Source organism: Chelon labrosus (genome assembly GCF_963514085.1).
Source record: "Chelon labrosus genome assembly, chromosome: 11".
NCBI lineage: Eukaryota > Metazoa > Chordata > Actinopteri > Mugiliformes > Mugilidae > Chelon > Chelon labrosus.
Window position 1 is genome coordinate 17,795,941 of NC_140344.1, and position 23,132 is coordinate 17,819,072.

Consider the following 23,132-nt stretch of genomic DNA (forward strand, 5'->3'; position numbering starts at 1 on the left):
GGCTTGCATGCGAGTTCACTGCCACTGCTGGACACTCCACAGTATGTAATCCTATTAGTAGTGAAGAATGGGCATGGCAGGTAGTCCTGATACATTAGAGGATTTAGCAGGTCGCTCTACTTCTTTGTGACTTTGGCCTGTCCAGAGTAACAAAAATTGGAAATGTTTGTAGTTTAGCACAGTCTTCACATTTTATAATGCAATTCTGTGCCCTTGGAGCAGTGGCCAGAACAGTCCTGATGTATTCTGAACAATATATATTCTTAACGATCAAATATTTATCATTTTTATGTGTAAATGCGAATATCTGCACCCGGAATACAACATTTGAATATGACGTCTGAATAACCCAAGGACTTTATCTGCAGCAACAAATCATATATTAAGTTCTGGGCATGTGACGAAGGGTTAGCCTCAGATGGCCTGCCAATAAGCAATAACAATCCCCTTAGATAGCAGAGGAAGGGCTCTGCACAGATTTCCTCCAGCTTGCATCATACAAAAGTAAACTGTGCGGGCAATGGCTCTTGACGAGATCTTCATGCAGGGAACAATTTATCTGGTTCCATTAATTGCAAGGGAAAAAGACAAGGAACAAAGAGTAGGTGTTACTGTGCAGTACACTTTTATTCAACTAGTTTGAACCACTTCCCACCTTAATTTTTACAGGCTTCAGGCAAGTGTATTCAGATCTAAAGTACGACAGACGTCTAAAGTAGGAATGTGCAAATTAACAACTACAGCTGAAATAACAGGTCAGAGGACATAATATCTGCTTTGATTTGACTAGTTTGATCAGTTAATGGCTAAGGTAATTGTCAAACAAACTACTAATCATTCCAGCAGTATCCCAAATACATTTACTAAATCACTGAAAATCGAATTCTTTGTATTTTGAACCATGTGTCATTTTCAAACCATCACTTTCATTCATTCATTCATTCATCTTCTGTAACCGCTTGTCCTGTGAAGCGTCGCGGGGGGTGCTGGAGCTTATCCCAGCTGTCATCGGGCGAGAGGCGGTGTACACCCTGGACAGGTCGCCAGTCTATCGCAGGGCTAACGCAGACAGACAGACAAACATTCACACTCACATGCACACCTACGGCCAAGAACATGCAAACTCCACACATGGATTCGAACCCGGAACCTTCTTGCTGTGAGGCATCGGTGCTAACCACCATTCCACTGTGCCGCCCCCATCACTTTCATTTCTCAGAAATTGTAATGATTGTTTTACACCATTTAATTTGATTAATGTATGACTCAAGATGAACAAACAATGGGTTAAAGGAATACTCCGGAATTTTGGACATAGGGCCTCATTTACAACTGAGCCGGTGTGATATAGGTCGGTGGAGACCGTTTTCAGCACATTTGATCCATTCCTTATATTTGCACAAATCACTGTTGCTAAACTGGTGTTGAGCTAGCGTGCGTCAACGGTAACATCCAGCCTGTCACTAAAAACAGCTATAACTGCTCCGCAGAACACCCGAGACAAATGTATTATAACGTCGGACTATCGATGTACATGTCAGTGTTGGTAGAATCATTTTAGAAATTAAACCAACCTTGCATTTTCAATGATAAAACATTTTGAGGGACTAGTTTCTCAGCAGCAGCGGAATTTTACTTTGCGTGTTAGTAGTAGTGCGTCAAAACGAAAACCAACTCTGGCTCAAACTGGTACGGCTGATTTGATAAAACAACCTCATCTTCATCGTCCTCAAACTCCGAAATCTCAGCATAGCTAGCAGTGGCCATAGTCTCCTGTTATCCCGATTCCTTCCCACTAGCCTAGGAGGACTGACAGCAGCTAAATAATCTCGCGTGATTGTCAGCGAAACCGGAACTGTCTTCCTCTGTAGCCTCACTAGCCCGGAGATAATATCAGTCCGCCGCTGCCGTAGCCTAAGCAACAACAGGGAACAAAGTGTAAGCTATTCCAATGCCATGCAAGGTTGGTTTAATTTCTAAAATGATTCTACCAACACTGACATGTACATCGATAGTCCGACGTTATAATACATTTGTCTCGGGTGTTCTGCGGAGCAGTTATAGCTGTTTTTAGTGACAGGCTGGATGTTACCGTTGACGCACGCTAGCTCAACACCAGTTTAGCAACAGTGATTTGTGCAAATATAAGGAATGGATCAAATGTGCTGAAAACGGTCTCCACCGACCTATATCACACCGGCTCAGTTGTAAATGAGGCCCGATGTCCAAAATTCCGGAGTATTCCTTTAATCATTAATTCCCACTTTCACACTAAGTGTTTATGCACTGTATATATACATTATGTTTAACTCTATGTTTGATAAAAAGATAAATAGATACATATTATAAATAATAAGTCACTGGCACTGGTTCAATAATAGCTGGACGTTGAGTCTAGCTCGAAAAAAATGACTTTGTCATAGCTAGGCCTGAAAAACCCAGTGTCCTTATAAGTGTATACTAACTAAATTCATCTGCAGCTTTTATAGCATGTGCAGTATAGGGTGATGATATGTTATGTTTTACACCTTTTTAAAGACAACAGAGCTAACTGAAAAATGACCTGAACTGTACCTATAGTTTAAAACCACAGTCCATATTCTCTGTCTAAATCCCTTTGCTCTGGAACATTAAGAGAGTGGTCTAGAATTATAAGGAGGCTAGCTCCCATGCCTCAGCTAACAGCTACCGCCTCTTCTCTCTTCAGCTCAGATCTCTTCCCCCTACCCCCTCTCACCCTGTCTCTTGCACTCGAGTCCAGTGAAAACAAAGTGAATAATTCATGACCATACAGAGCAGTGTGTGCATGGATCCTGTGCAACGTATGCATGTATCCGAATCATCCACACTGCTTTTATGCCATACTTGAAGACATTCAGCCATCCGCTGCAAGCCATCAGCCGGACATACCTGCACCCCTCTGAAATATCCACACTAAATAAATAAAAAAAAAAAAGTCAGGAGAAGAGGGAGGAATAAAGATAAAGTTAAGCAGTTGGCTGAGATAGCGTGAAGAAGAGAGGGTCAGAGAGAATGTAGCTGAAACAGTCAGTGGGCCAAGAAAAAAAGTGGAGAGCAAGGGAGCGTGGAGAAAGGGGGAAGTTGGGAGAGTAACCACAGAAAAGGGAGGTGTGAGAGAGGCTGTACGAGGGTGGGAGAAAGGGAGGGAGAGATTACACACAGTCAGCTTTGACAAACCAGCCACATAGCCCATGGCCTGGAGTAAATGTGATAACTGCTCACAGCCCCCATCAGAGCCTGCTTCACGCTCCTCTACACCTGGTAAAGCAAATGTCATGGCCACTCACAAACTGAAGTCACCCAGGGCAACATTTATTCACGCACACACACATGCGCACACAACACATTATACACCACACTTTATTGCTCTGTCCCAAACACACTTTTTTTTTTTTTTTATTCATTGTACTGTTATTACTACTGTACCGCTCTCTCAGTGAATGTGAATAAAGTAATTCACTGGTAAGGCTGAGAAGAATACGGTTTTATGCGTCTGCTTTATGTGCTGCACAATTTTTCAAGCTAGTGTAATTGACTAATTTTTCTTTCAATACGCTTGATCCCCAAAGAGAACAGCCATCTATTATTCAATTTAAATAAAAAAAATAATAATTCCAAGAACCCATACTAGACTTAAATCTGCCGGGTGAGAACAACATATTTAGATGACAATGAATAGAGGAGCTAGCTATTTAGTTTTTACCTTTTCTTTCTCTCACACTCATCCATCTTTAACTCCTGAGACCTGCATGAGCAGTGGCGTGTGTCTCTGCATCAAAATACGGCTTTTGGAAGCAGCGTGTCTTTTAAAAGTGCTATGAGGCACTTGATGAAGCTACCAACGGACCGTGAGGGGAAAGCACTACATTTTGGGACTTGGAGGTATGTTAGTGGTCTCTGAGGACAGAAGATAGGACCGCTTGAATTTAGTCGGGTAACCTCCAAGGTTAGAAGAGTCAAGCTGAGGTGTTAGAAGTAAAGTTGTCAAAACAGCCGCTGTTCTCTGAACTATTGGCTAAATGTCTTTGGCATCGTCTGACTATGCTCAGAACTCCCAACAGCAGTCTGATGGACACTGATGGAAAGCTGGTGGACTTTCTTTGGGCTAAACTTTCATGACTGATGACAGCAGCTCTCCTCTTTAGCAGTCTGCTAGGCAGGCTGAAGTTCACGGACAAGTAAAGTAAAGCAGCACAACAGCTTCATATTCAACGGGACTAACAAACGCTAGATAAGACTACAACACATACTGCAGAGAACATAATGCCTGTGCACATGGAAGAAATTTCAGAGGAACTTCTGAAAAGCAGGAGGAGTTACAACACTTACTGACATCAATCAATTGTCTAACAGCTGCTTTGAGAGTGATGCTCGACTCCCAAGTGGAATGTATGGACATAACTTGCATGTGCTTGTACATCTCTTGAAGGCACCTCATGGATATGAAGCATGGGACACTACAGGATACAAACAGGGATACTACAGGACATGTAGATGAGCAGGTAGGGATACCCTTCTAAACCTGCTTTACTAAGGTTGCCTCGTTTAACATCAGTAGTGACACACATGCATAATCTCAGTGTCTCTCTTTGACATACACACACAAATACACCGCCAGCTCACAGGGATTAGCCACTCAGTGTAAACAAAACACTGTCTGACCCATCCAGAGCCCAGGGCCACATGCAGAGGCCCCATATGGAAAATTAGCCACGCGCTAAAAGCTTTTGGAATCAATATTCTACAGTAGCTGCACCACATCCCAAAGCTACTGTCTCTATCCAGCAAGCAGATGTGCACAGCAATCTCGATACTGTCAGTAAGGATTTCCTCCTTCACACACACACACACAATTTTATCCCTATAATCACAGCAGGGTAGTCATAATATTATGTTTTATATAAGTTATCAACTTCTTTGATTTGACTGGCAGGGTTGAAATCCTGCTTAGCATGCTCCTTCGGTATGGCTTTTCAACTCATCACGCCCCGCTGACAGAACAAGAAATGTGACAAACTGAAATAGAAAAACATTTTATGCTACGGAAATCCTATTGCATATACTTTTTGCCTATACTGCAGAAGTTACATCCGAGGACAAAGCAAAGCAATCATCTATACTCTGTCAGTAAAGTTTTCAAGCCTGGGTGACATTTTAACACTTGTCTGTGGTACAGAGAACACAGATGCATACAGTTCTATTAATATGCAAAAGGAACAATATACTGTATACGCAAGAAACAGACAAGTTGGTGAGAGAGGTGACTGAAAGGTAGAATATGTTGATCCAAGTGTTTGCAGTACTTACATCTGTCAGGGGTGTTTCTAAACAGAGCTGTGAACCAGGTGGCTACAGGAAATGTAGTATGCAGGGATAGAGAAGAAAACAGAAAGAAAGAAATCTCCTCCATACAGTATCCCTCTTCCCATCTTTGCTGTCATGCTTCCTCTCGTTTTTAATACAATGTTGTGTCGTTTGTGTGTTTACAAATTCTCTCTATGACTACAGAAACATGTGGATTTACACATCCATGTGGATGTATCTGTAGATCTCTGCGTTTCCAGAGATTTTGCTGGAGTGGCAGTGGGTTCTTTGATGCAGCTTTCCCATTAATAATCAATTTGGCTCCCGAGAGAGAATTTCATAAAGCCTGCCAGCCAATTAAGACCTGTTTCATACCATCCACTGTATTATCTCTCCGCACACCACCACAGCTCTTAAAAGGCAGGCTGAGGATGCTGGAGAGGTCAAGGATGTCACTGTGCCAGGCTCCAATTAAAGTTATCAAATATATGAAAAAAAACTGGGGGATCAGCGTGTACGCATTTTTTAAGCACACAATACTGTCACAAGGCCATTTTCCACAATTGCACAAAAAATAAAATGCTGTGTGAGTCCTAAATCATCTCCCGACTTGCACATTCAAACTTTAGGTTGGCTTTTATACATACATACACTGATCAGGCATAACATCATGACCACCTTTGTAATATTGTGTAGGTTGCTACTCATCAGAGAATGGACATTGGCCTTGTGAGGGTGTCCTGTGGTGTCCGGCAACAGGATGTTGTTAGTGGCGGCTAGTTTGGGTCCTTTGGGTTGAGGGGAGGGGCCTCTGTGGATCAGGCTTGTTCCAGTGTGTCCCACATATACGTGTTGAGTTTGGGATCTGTTTTTCATGTTTTTTGAGTTGTTCCTAAACCGTTTTTGTGTGTGTGTGCCTGTGTCAGGCTGCATCCTTCTAGGGATGGCTGCTACCATCAAGGAATGTCATTGCTATGGGGTGGGGGTGCATGGTCTGGTCTAGGTGGGTGCTACATGTCTAAGTAACATCCACATGAATGCCAGGTCTAAAAGTTTCTCAGCCGCTGTATTGTCACAAGATGATCAATGTTCTTTAATACACCTGTCAGTGGTCATAATATTATGCCTGATTGGTGTACATGTTCATATACTGAGTCATTCAACTTTTTGAACACAACTCATACATTAACTTATATACTGTACTAGAACTTGAAGAAGAACTTTTGAACAGTTCACAGAATTATTTTAAATCATTAGTAAAGTGAGAAAACTTTCTCTAGGTCTCTAGTTGCTCAATAGAATCCAATACTTGCCAATACTTTGGCAGCTGTTCCTTTATGGTGCCATAGCAACCAGCATAAAATGGCAGAGGTAAGTGGCTGGTGAAGGTGCAGTGAAAGGCCTGCTGTACTGGTCCACTGTATGTGTGTGTATGGCAATATTTCATACAATCAAGTAAATAGATAGACAGACAAAAGCCAGTATGAAAATGGTGTCCTGGAAAAAGAAACACCCAAAACTTATCTAAGTAGCTCAAGAAAGACAAATTGCAAACTGCAATAGCTGCATCCGCTATATCAATGCTCCGAAAACAACATTATCAAGGACTAATGTTTAGGCTCAGGTAGTGCTTATAACATGATTTGTGTGCTGCCAAGGATAGTAAGACTGTCTGTTAGCACACTGTGTTAAGCAGTTATGCATTTACTTCTAACAATATGAGGATACATGCAGTCATAAATATGTACGTCAACTCTATTGCTGCCATAAACCCCAAGCCATAATTTATTTGTGTGCTTGTACACATCCATGCACAATTACATCACAAATTAAGAACATAATTACAGGGAGTTATAATCACGGGACATTTCAATGTGAGCCACTGTTCACACCAGGGACTTAAGCCATTACTCAGTCATCTCTTTCTGAGCTTTTATGATTATTGATCATCATCTGTCATTGTGAGAAAAATGTATGTGGGTCACAATACAATCCAGTGGCAGTGGGGGATCATTAGAAGCAATAGCCTGTCTAGTGTTTCCCACAGGATGAGAATTTACATCCAGTTGTGGGAAGCAGTGTGTGTGTGACCAACATGCATGCAGAGATTGATGAATGCAGAGCACAACCGTGTAATTTTTTGCAGCTACAATTTAGCATTATTCCCTTAACGCCCTGCATGCAGGCTACTGGTAGATGCTAGGAACAACAATTACAAACAAATTAAAATAGATTACAGTTCCAATTATCTTTGGTAGAGTGAACTTGTGTTGTGTCGATCCCCGACGCTGAGGCAGACCTGGCATGGTATTACATAAGAGAGATGCAAACACGTGCATGAATTTACAAAAGTAACAGGTTATGTAGCATTTGAACAAATTGTTGGACAAGAGTACGAAATTTGTCCCCCCATGGTAATTTACCAGGTTCAAATGACTGGATTTAAAGCAATGCTCAACATATGCACATATATTAACATATATTTAATTTCATAATCCATCATTAATTGGTCAAGATGGTAGCTGACTGGCTACAGCTTTGCTCGATCAGTTGGAATACCCTAATAATCAGTCCAATAATTAGACCTTTCTACAATCTACATTTTTCACGGGTAGCAAGGTGCCAAATTTGGTGAACTACGCCATTCAGGCTGCATAATGAGTATCTTACCAGGTCTAAATGTGTGGATGCAAAACCACAGCTGAACTTATGTATGCCAACTTTCACTTGTTAAATATGAATGGATGTGGCCATATACATATATACATATATATCAAACTTTTAAACAAACAACAGCCTCATTACAGAAGTCTTTGCTGCAAGTCCCCTTTTTTTCCCACCGTTCCTCGGTTATCTTCAATGAAAAAGCGGATAACGATTCAGCAAAAACACAGTGGTTCAGCTCCAACCCTGTTCCATCACTAAATAATGAGAAGAGACGCAGAAATGGTAGATTATACCAGTTACACATCACTAAACAGCAGCTCCCAACCAGATGAGGCCGGTTGCTGTGAAATGTCTAGAATTAATGATTTTTTATAATATCTGTGAATTATGCAATGATTTGCTTGACTACATTCTGCTATTGCAAATGAGATGCTATTGGAAACAAATGAAATTACAATGCATTCAGAAAGTATTCAATTCCCTTTCCGTTTTTGAGTTGGGTTTAAACACACAATTTGATTTGATTTTAAGTGAATACAATTTACATAGGACTTATTCAATAGGAAAAAGTAGCATTTATCATTTATAAAATTATTCAGACCCTGGCAGTTTAAAGAAGCCCCTTTAGGCAGCTTACAATTTAAAGTCTTCTTGGGTAAGTCTCTAAAAGCTTGCCACACTTTCAGATTCAGTTTATTCCACTCTCCCCAAGGTTGCAATTTGGAGTGCTTCATTTATCCTTCTGTCACATCAGACCAGTCTCCCTGTCTCTGGATTAAATCTCCATAGCATGATGTTGCCACTACCATGCTTCACCATAACAATCTTATTAACCAAGTGATAAGGAACTTTCTGGTGTTCATCAGATTTAGTGCTTGGACAACTTGGCAAAGTCAATTTTTGTCTCATCAGACCAGATAATAATTTTACCAAAGCTGCCAGAGAGCTGTAACTATAGCTTGGCCAAAAGCCAAGTGGGCTGTCACCACTTTTTATTCACAAGTGGCTCAAGAGAAGAACGTTTTAGACATGGTCTTTATTCTGGGAGGTCTGAAAAAGGACCATTAAGTTTTTTGTCACATCCCTGGAGGCGTTTCTTGCTTGGTTACTCAATGTGGCAAATCAGCTAACTCTGGGATTTACCAGGCGAATATCAACGTGCTGAACACAACAGTTTACCACTCTCATACTGGCTGATTCCTGTTTGCCTCCGACTGTGTGCCATGTGTACAAATGTTAAAAATGTAGCTTTTCGGTCTGTGGCACCTCCCTGAATTGATTCTAATGCCAGATGTTTTTGGTGAAAGCCTAAAAGATGCACAGCTGGCGGGTCGAAGACGATAAACTTCAGTGAGCCTGAAACCATGCAAGGTTGTAGCAGTTCCATCGGTTGCCTGATATAACACAATTAATTTGCACACAAATAGCTTCCAGTGACATCAAGAGTTTGTTAAATACTGCATCACAAAGCGTGGAAGGAAGTTAATTTCACTTCGCAATGTCGTGTTGATTAGTATTTGAAAAATTGCAATAGTATTTTATCATGAGCCTCTTCCACTTACTCAGACAAGCGGTGGCATTTATGTGCTCATGATTTTAAGCTGAAGAGATGGCAAAACAGATGTGCACAGATGGTGTCAAGACATCATTTAAAAATGAAAGCCCTTTATTGTCGGTTTCAAAGTGCACCGAGGTTCATGGATTGGGCCTCAATTACTTGTCTTGTGGGACTCTTGCATGTGAGAGATTTACCACTATTAACTCAATTTGACACGTCTGCTTGCTACCACGGTGCATTTCATTAGATATCATGACACACTGATAGTATTTGTTTAGCTCTATCCTGTTTGGCATTAAACCTGATGCTGGTATCAGGCTTAAAAAAAACTCATCTGAAACATCCCTACTTGTCCTTTTGGCATATTTACAACCAAGTCCTAGTCTCATACGTTTCTGGTAGCTGAATCATGGAGTTGGTTTTGTTCAAGAATCTCTCTGTTTAGCTACGTACACCAATCAGCCACAACATTATGAAGTAAACAACACTGACCATCTTCACGAACAACACAATGTTCTGCTGGGAAACTTTCGGACTTGGCATTTGTGTGGATGTTACTTAGACATACACCACCTACCAAGACCAGACCAGGCACCCCCACCCCATAGCAATGACACTCCTTGATGGCAGCAGCCATCCCCAGCAGGATGCAGCCTGACACAGGCACACACACAAAAACAGTTTAGGAACAACTAACAAAAACATGAAAAACAGCACAAGGAGTTGACCTGGCCTCCAAATTCACCAAACTGATCAAGTATCTGTGGGAAGATCCACAGAGGCCCCTCCCCTCAACCCATAGGACCCAAACTAGCCCCCACTAACAACATTTTGTTGCCAGACACCACAGGACACCCTCAGAAGGCCCATGTCCATTCTCTGATGAGTCACAACTGTTTTGGAGGCACAAAGGAGACCTACACAATATTAGGAAGGTGGTCATAATGTCATGCCTGATCAGTGTATATTCTCCCTTCGATGCAGCAACCCCTCCTGAGAGCACCTGTAGTGTAGACTGTATTTTATTTTAATAGTGTGTCTCAGGTAGAGGATATCAGGGACTAATCTGATGTATAAACGCTGCCACTTAGAATTATCACCTATTATCACCAAAGAAAAGCCACTGTACCAACATAGAGATAAGAGCGCGCACACACATCTGCCTATATATCTGACTCTTTGACTAAACTTTTCGCAGTATTGTAATTTGTCTGTAAATTTATAGAAATTCTGCAGTACATTCTTACCTCAATACACCCAACCCTACCCCCACATCTCTTTCTTCTTTTGCTCATCCTCTCCCCAGACCCAAATTTTGTCTGTTGTCGATGTGTCGTGACTATCTGCCAAGCGCAGTAATTACAGTACAGCAGTAGGAGCTGAGCAATAGGGAGAGAAGCAGCATATCAAACATTAGTGCACAGGGCATTTGGGTGTAAAAATTCATTCTCAGAACTACAGGCTGCCGCCTGCCTCAGAGTACCAGACCACTGCTATTATTGTCTTCATTTCAGCTTATGTATTTAGAGATAATATACACCCACTGAAACCAGTTTTATAACATATTGTATATGACACAGGTTTAATCTGAAATGAGGGCACTTATACTTTATGTCTAAAAATGGTGAGTTCTCACCCATTGACACACACATACTCATACACACACACGCATGCTGATGTATTGCCTATTACACTGCAATGACAGTACTGGCAGAGGGCCCAGAGCACTGGATAGTTTATGATGTTGGAAATAATAGGTGTGGTTAAAAATAACTTTATTATAAAATGCACCTCAGTGACAATAGTTACGTATGCAATGGGGGCAGACTAGCTGTCAGGAGACTAAGAGGAGAGCATGTTACACAAACAGTGAGGGTGGGAGGGGTTACAACAGAAATGTACAGACAGAGCTGCCAGATATTTAAATGCTCCTAAAATTGTTTGGAATATTGTGAGGATACGACTGGACACCTGGATGGGTATGCTGACTTGATACTTTACAATGCACACAAACTATAAGTCTGTAAATGTATAAATGTTTAACAGTTAAGCAGACTGCTTTGTTTCCACCAGGTAGAGATCTGTTGTGGCTAAAATATAGTTGGGAGAAGGCTGCTGGGTTAATAAAATCTCATCCTTTGTTCATATCTGACATTTCGTCAAGGATGTAATATACCCTGAAACTGAAAAAAAACACACACATACACAACTCTGCAGGGGAAAGGCTAATCAATAGCCTCCAGAGAAGGGTTAGAGATGAAGTGTTCATTTCTCTAAAGCTACAATAATGACCTAATACCTCCACTTTTGAGTCTGCAGAGCTCTGTGTGCTTTTGCGTGTACGTGTGTTTTTCATGTGGGTGTGTATGAGCGCCTGTCTGCATTTGCTTGCATGTGAAATTGCAGCCCTTCAGCCTAACAGCCAAGAGAGAAAAACGATCCCCTCCTGTTTCAGGGGCAGTGAATTAAGAGCTGTTGCCTCCAATGATTTTATTTATTTATTTATTTTGTGCTTCACAAAGTACACCAACCACTTGGAACAGGAAAAACGATCGAAAAGAAAGAATTGTAAATAAAAAGTGAATGTGTACTGCATTTATATAAAAAAAAAAAAAACACAGCTCACTGATAAGAGCTGCATTAATACACTGAACTTGTTGTGTGGTTGACCCCACCACTGAACCAGATGTTTACCTCATACGCATCTGAGCATCTTCAGGGGTGGTATAATCAGTGCAGCAGTGTGCATGTGTGTGTGACACATAGGAACAGCTGTTTGGTGCCACAAATATGCACTCATACGGTACAAACAACTGTCCTGTTGTTCGCCAACATGCCGCACACTAAGCCCATACGGGATGATGGGATCGGTGGATGAATTTCCATTTTAGTTCCCAAGCAGTGTCATTTCTGAAGCACGCTCAGCATTGTTAACTAAAGCCTCACCCCCTATAACATCTGAATACCCTTCAGCTACATTTTTCACTGCCTCCCATCTACTTAAGAGACGCAATTCAGTTTACTTTCCGTCAACCTATACTATTTGAAAAATGAATATGTAAGTCAGAAGGGTTGCCATGGAGACCTAGCCCCATGAGAGGTTGAAAGCTTGTGTTTCACAGTTGGGTTCGACTTGACTGTTGTCTTAAGAGGTTGATCTGGATAGGCAAGTATTAAGTGCCTTAAATGTACATCTTTAGCAAAGCACTAAATTCACTTAAATTGTGCTCAACAACTTTATACTTTAACCTGTTACCACGGATACAAAAGAGTGGTCTTAAGGCTAAAAATGAAATACACATTAAACCAAACTAAGAGTACAGTCATGATCAGTTGTGAACTTTACTGGGTATTGGATTAATTTAACGTTTAAAAAGAACCTAAAGTACGTTTATATTTTGACCGTTTGCAAAACAATAAATAAATAAATGTGTGCTAAAGGCTTTAGAAGATGCCAGCTGAAATAGTTATTGCCTTTGCACTGGGAGGCAAACGACAGAGGCCTATCTCTCTCTCTCACACACAAAAAAAATGCAATACGTTCTACACTCAAATACACACATACATATAAACCTCATTAAGAACTAATTAGTAGGAATAATTCAGTGGAGTATCTCCTCTCATGTCTCGGTCTCTCCCTCCCAGTGGTGTCAATACCTTTTGCCAATGGTAATTACCTGTCGCTCTCCTAAACTTAAGGGGATATTTGCTATGTGTGTGCAAATATTCGGTTTAAGTATGTGGATGCAGCCATCTAATAAGAACAACTTAATCCAGCTGTATTTTAACTTCATGGTCAATTTCAAGGTCCTTCACAACTTCTCACAAAGATAGCATAAATCTAGCTCTTACAATCTCTTCAGGTGATCAGTCCCCAAAACCGCCCAGTGCAATGTAGCATGTACTGATGTGGAGAGGTGATTAGCATCTGTTTAGAGGTGAAACAAGCCATACTACAACTGCCATGACTTTGTATATCCAGTTTCTTTTGGATATGAATATTTAATCGTGAGTCTATCGAGAAAATAAATAATTAAATATCTTGTAGAGTGCCAACTCACATTTACATACAAGGACGGTCCCAGATTGAGGTGGCAGATTTTGTATAAAAATGTTCTTTAGTGGAATCACTTATAAGCCTACAAAGGCTCAGAGGGAGAAAAAAAAGGAGAGAGAAGAGGATTAGTGATGAGAAAGAGGAAAAATAAGGCAGCTGGAAAATCAATCAACGCGTTTCCCAAAAATTGGCCATGTCTGCCCACTATAACGTGATTAGGCAAAAAAAAAAAGTTTTGTTAATGTTAATAAGATTCCTTTGAGTAAAGAACCTGAATTTAGGGTCAGTATTAAGTTTACTGACCAGACTGGACAAACATTACTCCATGGCCTGTATGTTATATCAGAGGCCATGGATTACTCTATGTAGTTTATATCTATAATAAATACATATATGTGGTTCAGCTCACTTCTGTACTATCCATGGCTGTTAGAAAAACTAATGGATCTGCTAAACTATCTGCTGGTGTAATCCCTACAGCCCCTTTGGGACAATGCAGGCCCCCACTGACAGTCATATACACAGGCTTAAGTGTTGCGGTATTCGTTAATCTTGTAAACATCCTTTCACTGATCTCTCATTAATTCAGCCCAGAGGATGACAGGGAGGGAGAGAGATAAAGAACGAGAGAAGGAGAGAGAGAAGGAGAGAGAGAAGGAGAGAGAGAGAGAAGGAGAGAGAGAGAGATGCATTTGAAATTGACTTCATTAACAGCCAGTGTAAAAGCCAGCTCCCTCATCTCTTTTAAAAACATGGTAATGCAAATCATGCTCATCTCTGCTGTTGGAACAACATAACAGCTTTATATCTGCCTTCTACAATCATTATTTAAAATGCTGCGTTTGTCTGTGTCTCTCTGACCTCTCTGTGTAAGTGAAACAGACATTTACATGAATGTGAAGACCTACGGGCCTCAACGCTAGCTGTCCCGTGTCGGTTACAACGACTTCCCAGAGTGACATTTCTTAAATTAGGTCCTTGGTAAACTATAGTTTAACATCGTCTCAGAAAAAAAATCTAACTAAATACTTACTTTGAAAAGATTTTATCGTACAAGAAACAGACACAACATTAATTTCCAGTACTGTGCAAAGACTCTTGAGAAATCTAACTAGCCTTAAATCATCCTGCAGTATGACAACCCCAGTGTACAGAAAGATGTATCCTCTGTCATAAGAACAACAAGAATGGCATGGATCCCACAAAGCCCTGATCCCATCAACCCAGTCAGTCAGGGATTACATGAAGAAACAGATTTGAGTTTGCAATGAGACATCCTAATCCAATTGTATGGAAACCTGTGCTGCCACGTACCTTAAACATGTACCTAGGAAAATTGCTGTCAATATAAAGGGTTATCACACCAAATACTGATTTAATTCACTTTTACTCTGCATACTGAAGTTGTTACTTATTTAACTAATGAATTAATTACAACACTGTTTGAAGGTATTCTCAATTAATTAATTTCAGCAAGTCCATTACAGTATGTACAGGCAATTCTGCAGGCAACAGGACTTGATGCTGAAGTGCAACTGCAGGTTGGTCTGGCAGACTCAGATCAGAACAGACACCGAGACAGATGGTGATTTTACACCAGCATGGGAAAAGAAATGGCTCTTTAACATCAAACCTCAGCAAATTACTTTGAAACCAGCTGGCCAGACACAAAAAAGGAATCGAGAGTCTGGGGAACCGGCCAGACTTCTAAGCAGAGGTGCAGGAATCATGGTAAACCAGACAAGATGGGAAACAGCCTTTCCATACACTTTCTAAGATGTCTGCATAATTATGATTTAATCTGCACGTTTACGAAGATGGTGATTAATGTAAACGATAAAAGGCAGACAGACAGATGGAGAGACAAAGAAGCCTGCAAACAAACATTTAAACCAAAATTGTAAATGGGTATTAATCCATCTCCTTACTCTTAACTTGAATCTAAGCCTAAAAATACAAAAAAAAAAAAATCCAATAAAATAATTAAAAATAAAATACCATTAGTCCTCCTATCTTTGTCACTTTCAGCTCTAAGCTTCTATAGGCCTGTCACATTGCATCCAATGCTATCAGCACACCTGTCTATGAATATGTACTACAGCATATCTATGGTTAAGCTACTATTTGTTCATCTAGCACAGCTGTGGGTTCTGATTCACAACATTTCAAAGAGTCAAAAGTTGCTCTGATGTATGCTGTAGTCATTTAAAACATACATAGTTGAGTATTAAAAAGCCACAGCTATAGAAAGAAAACCAGAGAGGCATGCAGAATTGACATCTGAAGCACACTGTCATCTCTTATCTCACTGTTATTAATAATCACATTAAAAAGTGTTCAATACTTAGATTAGGACTTCATTTTTGAGATCTGTTTATTTATATAGACCAAAATCTCAAACTGCAAGACATTTTACAGTTTGACACGTCTCTGTACCTAGATCTTGGAAAACCATTTAGAAAAAATGTGGTGTTCACCGCTCATTCTTTGTCCTCAACATTAAGCTTTTCATCCACTGTAAGTGATTTAAATTTATCACACAAATGGCTTCATCTTCATCCAAGGGTAAATCCATTTCCTTCACTGTTTGCATTGGATAAGCCTGCTCCTCAGCAGATCTGACCTTGATAAATGTGTTGCTACGACAACCAACCCAACAAGTGTTTCAAAGAACCAACAGATCTGGGATAACATTAAATTGTCAGCAGCTTGATCTGACTAAACCATTAATCCTGGCGCAGTATAGAAAACAGGCCCCTGTTGCCACATGTCAGAGGATGTACTAATCATTGATAAGTGATGGTATGGCACCTATTCACAGAATTACACTTTATTTTCCAAGCTCGCAGAGGCATGAATGTTGTTCTGCCATCATCAATTGTTGTTTTGATAAAGCAAAGGAATCACAAGTGAGTGGCAAATGTTTCTGGCGAATGGAGAATGATTCTGGTTCAAAATTTTTATAGTTTTTTTTAAAGGTTTCAGCGAGATATAGCGAGCGTGTTAATTAGTGAGCTGTACTGATGCTGGTAGATTGGGTGTTGATATACACGTGCTATGGTGATTTTAATCATTCGAATTAATATAAATCTCTTCTCACTGTGGTCGTTTTATTTAATTACTATTTTGGAACAGTTATTTGGATAATTAATTACAGTAGCTGGCAGGTTGTTCAATTCGACACCACTCACTCAGCCAGTACGGGCAATGAAATAGTGTCCTCCTTCCAATTTTTGCTCCAAAGAAGTTGAAATTATGTTCGGTACTGGTAGATAGATTTGGTGACAATTAGTGTATAGATGTCTTTCTTTTTTGATTATTTTGTGGCACTTGCATGTCCACGTGAAAAATATGATTACAACCTCGCAAAAAATGCTGATTCAGATGATAGGAAACACTTTGCCACTCCTGTTTGGGAAGTTTCTTTTGGATACCATTGCCAAGAAGGGAGTCCTCATTGTGGACATCTTTATATCTTGTAAGTGAAACATGAAATACAGTCAGTCGTAAAACCTGTATTCATGTAGAGTAGCAGACAACTGTGTTGTCTAGTTAACAGTTGTAGTCATGTTGTAATCATCTGCTGTTTGACAGATTTTCAGTTGTTTCTGCATTCAAAGATGTTGGGAAACTCCATGAACTTGTTTTCAGTTGTCACAAATTGATTCCCTGCTTGGCAGTAAAACACATTACGTGAGCCACCAGAAGCTGCTGCAGGTTAAACCTGGCCAATTAAACCGTTTTTGGGATGAGTGACTCTGAAAGACTCACTATAAACAGACTGAAAACACCTGCTAGCCAAGAACGTTAGGCCTATAAACAACACATAATCCAACACTCATTGCAGAAGATTGTCCTGCACGGACACTCTTGAGAATAAATGAATATTAGAGGAACTCCACTTTCCAAATTCAACTTCCACAACATAACTTTCTTTCTCAAAAAACAAACACATAAATAAAATTGACAAGCCCCAGTTTTCCCTGACAGTGCAGATTAATGCCCTTTAAGTGTGCCTTCACTCAGTAAAATGCATCGCCATACTCAAAGCGATACTCAGGTGTGTTAAAGACCCATCACACCTCGTTTTCATCATTTTATCTGCCTGGGGAACACGCAAGTGGTGTTGCCTCAGGTAAAGCACCTCCTCAGCAAGCATATATTTTACTTTTACATCTGATATGCATGAAGCCAACCCTGAGGTTTATGGCCTGTGGCTGCCTGCAACCAAATAAAGACCAAAGAGAGGCCTCAGCCAGGAAACTAAATAAAAATGAGTGCGCTCAAGATACAAACCTTTATTTGAAAAACACATTTATCAGCCCTGACACCGATAATCCATGCTGATTTAACTCGACATGGCAATGGGTAAAGATTCAGTGGCTGTGTGTCACCACAGACACTGTGGGATAAATTAAAGGATTATTATCTTATCTTATCTTATGAATATCAAAAGGCTTTAAAGAAAGGCAATAGGACTCATAGAGTTTCTTCATATGAATGTCAATCAAACTGATTTCTGTTGATATGAATTACCAGGATCAAACTAAGAAATAGTAACTCGCTGACAGAAATAAAAGTTGCACAACTGGTGTTAGACACACAACATTTTCTTTTCATTAACTCACTGATGCAGCAGTGTCTGCACAGAGAATACATAATGTGTTCCAAGGTGTTGACGCATTTTAAACTTCACTACTATCCAGTAGTTTGGATGCCAAGGAAACAAGTTGTAGTAAAAATGAGGTAAGGTATAGACTTAGGGAAGAATGAGACTAATAAATGCTTATGGTTGGATGAGTTTGAGTAGAGACTGTGGTGAATTATGCGACGTTTCCATGATGTGTATGTTTGGCATAGGTTGTTTCTGTTATAATCTACTGTATAACCAGAAGGTCATATTAAAGGTCACATTACTAGAGCGAGGCGAGTGTTGTTAGAAAATACAGCAGGATCCAAAATCACACACACTACAAACTACATATGTCAATACACGTAGTAGGAGCTGCCCTATTTTCAGCTTTTTTGGAAAGATGATGCCTCACATATTCTCACAGATTTATTTTTAAAGTACAACAACAATGTTTGTGTTGAATTTTAAATGTGGCAAATATCACTTACTTTTTAAACAAATAGTTATTTATTGGACAGGCAGTCTTTTAACTCCAAACACAAACATGAATAATAAGAATAAATGAATTAGTAATAGAGTGAAATAAAAATGGAAAGCTATGAATTTCACATTGAGAGTCCCCTCAACTGAATCAAACAAAAACAAAGCTAAGTCAATACTGACAGATATACCACCACAGATTAATGCACCAATTAACTTGTTAGCAAATGCAAGAAAAACATATGAAAATGTATTTGGAGATCTTTTTTTCTTTTATATTTTCTAAGATCCTTCAATTCCCTGCTCCAATCCAGACACGAGAGATAACATCTTTCATTCTCCATCTCACCACATCTTCCTATTCACAACCAAAAAAATAGATAACATGAAACAGAGTTTGGGGAAAAGGAAAATGAAGTCATCATACATATTTAAACTCAAATGTGAAAGCATCCTCGTAACAATCACTGCTTACAGCCATCCATTTAAATAAAAGCTATAAGGTTTCATACTTCATCTTCATAAATCTATTAATCTTTCTGTTGCATTGCAGGTATGAAATGGATGTTACTGCAAAATCTAATTAAAAATGTGAGGATACCACCAGGAAATGGAGTCTGTCTTTTTGTCAGAGCTGTCTTATATTAAACAGAATCTTTGAGGGTCTGGGGTGCTGCTATATTTTCCAGGATACTGCCATGTTGCCGCAAACAATTAAATATAAGAGTTTTAAAATAAGATTTCTGCACTCAATTTCTGGCCCATCACTTAATTTTACCATACCCTGTCCTTAATAATGAAAGGAAGTTTAAAAGCTGCATCATGTACAAGTGGCAGACGCATGTACGGTCGACCAGCACCGTGTCTGAAACATGAATGAGTCATTCACCGTGACCAACAGCCAATCACTGATCAGCGATGTTTCCCACCCTTCTGCCCAACATATCCACTTACTTTCCCTAGATTTCAGAGTGCTCTTATTCATCCAACCTGCTTTTTATATAAAAACAATTATTCAAGAGTTGTCATGAAAAGCCCTTGCAAAAATTATGAATGACTAACATTTGTGAGACAGACAGACAACACAGCACCGAGTACAATGCCCTGATGTAAGTATCTGATTACAACAACACAGAGCCACAAAATCCTTCTTCAGAGACACATACCATGAACCATGCTCAGTCCTGCGTTCTGATTGGATATGCGTGAAACTCAGGGGTCTTCTCAGAGTTAATGAACAGAAAAACCAAAGCTGTCCATGTGTACTATTGTCTACTGTTGGAATGCTGGATCTGGAGGCAGAACCCCAACCGTGAGAAGTAACAGAGGTAATAGGATCACGCCTGTCCATCTGGCCTCATCCCAAGACACGCCACAGGCTATAAATACCAACTCAACAGCCAACACTGTTGACTAGCTAATTCTGGACCTACTCTGAGGCAATTTAGTGTGTTCATCAGTCTGACGGATAACAAATGGCTGTGGTAACGTGATTTTGGAGACATTCTGAACTCATTTATGTATTTATTTAGTTAAGCAGCTTATTCTGAATAACCATCTCAACAATAATTCTTTTCACTGGAATAAAATTAAGATATACTGTCTACTACAAAGTAAATGACTCAGTCTTATTATAAAGTCTTCATATTTGCATCAATAACCAATAAGATAGGATCTCTTTCCTAAAAACTGTTATCTAGTCATGGGAGATTCTTCATTTCCAAACCAATAAGGAAGTATTTGTAGTTGTTAAACCAATTACATAAAATATGATGTATATGTTTATGTATAGTATAATGCACTTCTTCTGAAACAATTGAATGAGCATGGCTAGCAAGTTAAGCATCAAGGAGAACAAACAAACAGACACACAAAAAGCTACCAGCAGATATCCACACTGACAGCAAAGTGTCAGCAACTCTTTGAGGACAAGTGGTTACAGAAAATTAATGAATGAATCACTAGCAGAGTGGCAAGAAAGATGTCATGGTGAGAGATCTGAACTCAGGTACCCATTTCACAAGATGGAGATGGAAAAAAGAGGCCCCATCCAAATATTTTCAAAGTTATGGCTGAGCAATTCAAATGTGACACCTACATGTACACGGACAGAAAAACTGGGTCTGACTTGATAAGATCCACAACTTCTTTAGATTAAATGCTGTACTATATTTAAAAGCAAAATATTCATTTAAACTCTTAATTATATGATCCCAAGAGTAAATGCTACAATCATAAGCATAAGAGCACATTTACAGAACATAATTCACACATTTGACAACATCCATCAGTTCTTATTTCAGCCAGTGACACAAAAGGGTTATCAACTCGGCATCACAAGTCTAAAGTGATATTCTGTATTTCAGGTGCAAAGGTAACAGAACTGATAAAGAAACACTGTCCTTCATACAAAGAAAAGCTCAGCACTGTCATGAAAATAAAAAAAATAAAAAAAAACTATAGTGGCTCAGTACATTGAAAAAAACACAAGATATATACGTTATTAACCACATTGATATTTGAGCATTTAGAGAAAGAATGCTTAAACCAAGCTGCAATTTGCATTATGTTGCAGTATTGTGTTTATTAGCAACACATTTCTGTAATTTGTCATAATTTTATTCTAAATACTGCACTTTCGTCATCAAATTAGTGAACATTTCTCTATTTTCTTATGTTCTGGCCATTTGCATGTGTCAACTGAGCAATCTCTATTACAAGTGAGCAAACTCCATCCACTGCTGAAGCCTGTGAGATACTATAGATAACTACTAATAAAAAGTTAGCTTGTAGATCACACTGAGTGGCGGGCTGCAATACCTTTTATTAAGCAATCTATATTTCCCCGGTAGCACAGACGGTAAAGCACTTTGAGGCAATGTTTTCATGTTCTTTGAAAACTATGTTCTACTGTTTAGTATTGTTGTTAAGTATTTTTCCCCTTAATTTAAAAAGAACGTTTTTATTCCATAAAACACCATCAAAGAGGTGTGCATTGCACAAAAGACAACTAGAAAATACAAAGATCACACAGGGGAGTCAATTGACCTTTACAGCACCTTGATGCCAGTTAATTCATAACGATAAGTAGGAGTGAAGAAATTGATATGAGTCCTGCTCATGTTCATGACATCTGCAATAACAGATGTCCTTAATCTGAGAAAAAAAATCTCAAATGCCAAAACGCTCACCTTTTAACGGCTGCATGGATGCCTGTCCTGACTCTCATATTCTATGCTCTTCACAGACAGACATAACTAACCCCACGCACAATGATCTGATTAAGATCAAATTAAGCAAGCGACAACCCTCTGTCCCTTAGGTCCATCACCAGTTTGAGGTCTATGAGAGAGATGAGACCAGATAGAGAGGAAAAGACTCAATGAGACAGAGAGAGAGTACTGCCGTGAGAGGCAGTTGATCTGCAATGCTGCCAGAGTCTTTGGTGTCTGCATGTCAAATGCCAGTGCACTCCATAGGAATACGATAACGAGGGCTGCGCACAGAGGGAATGCCAAATGAGATATCAAACACAGAGGAGAGCTCAGAAACACAGAGCACAGCACTGAGCCATTTAATAAGACATAGATAGAAAGACTGCCTGCCTACATTATACTTCAGTACTGTTATTCAGAAGGTGACACAGGCCATACTGTAAAATCTCAAATGCGTGAACATGACACACGGTATATTTTCCAATGTTAAATGACATGCAACACTTTAAAGCTCTCTAAACCTGGGGATTAAAGATAAATCTTTTCACTTTGGTCCAGTGATTGATATACCAACGATTTCTCTTAGGGCACATTTTACACCTTAAAACTCGACAGTGAAAAAGATTCCCTCTATCAAAAAACATTCGTCACTGAAATTATTTTACCCTATGAGTGTTAATGACAGGTGAATAATTAATCAATTAACTGATTATGAAGATTCAGAGAGTGAAGCATGTAAATACATTTTACATTTTTGTTTAATTTACAATTTATCAATTGCCCTATATCCCAGTTGCTTATCTAGATAATGTCTTATAATGTCTAATGAGGAGGAGTTACAGGTGTGTGTGCTGATCACCTGTAAGGGCAGCGCAATGATTAATACAGACTACTGCCAGCTGGTAGAAAAAAAAAGTTTCTTTTTACACATAGACAGAACATACACCGATCACCCACAACATTAAAACCACTGACAGGAGAAGTACCACTGTCATTGTAGACATGTACCACCCACCTAGACCAGACCAGGCACCCCCACCCCATAGCAATAACACTCCTTGATGGCAGCAGACATCCCCAGCAGGATGCAGCCTGACACAGGTACATACACACACACAAACGGTTTAGGAACAACTCAAAAAAACAACATGAAAAACAGCACAAGGTAATGACCTGGCCTCCAAATTCTCTAGATCC